The sequence below is a fragment of the Streptopelia decaocto genome, assembly GCF_964273445.1.
Source record: "Streptopelia decaocto genome assembly, chromosome: 10".
Lineage (NCBI taxonomy): Eukaryota > Metazoa > Chordata > Aves > Columbiformes > Columbidae > Streptopelia > Streptopelia decaocto.
The window spans coordinates 11331897-11332309 of NC_138665.1; positions in this window are offsets into that span (position 1 = coordinate 11331897).

Below are 413 nucleotides of genomic sequence, written 5' to 3' on the forward strand. Positions count from 1 at the left end.
AATCGCCGCGGCCCCCCCGCTGCACCGCCCCCGGGGGAGGAGCGGGCCCGGCCCCGCCGCCGCACGGCCCCACCCCGCCCGCCGCGGGAAACCCGCGGGGAGTTCCCGGCGCCACCGCAGCCGGTACCGGAGCAGGGACCCCGGGCGCTGCAGGCACGGCCCGATCCCCCTCGCCAGATCTCCCCGCAGGGCAGTGGGTCACCACCCCAGCTTGCTTCCCAGTCGGTCGCCCACCCGGATCACCTCTCAGAAGTGAAGGTTCCTCCTGACATCGCCTCTCAGGGGCGATGGGTGACACTCCAGATCGCTCCCAGGAAGGGTGGTTTGCCCCTCTCCATCACCTCCCGGCACAGTGGGTGACCCTTCTCCAGACTGCCCTCCCGAAGCCGGCCCCAGTCCCAGCCGGCAGAGCA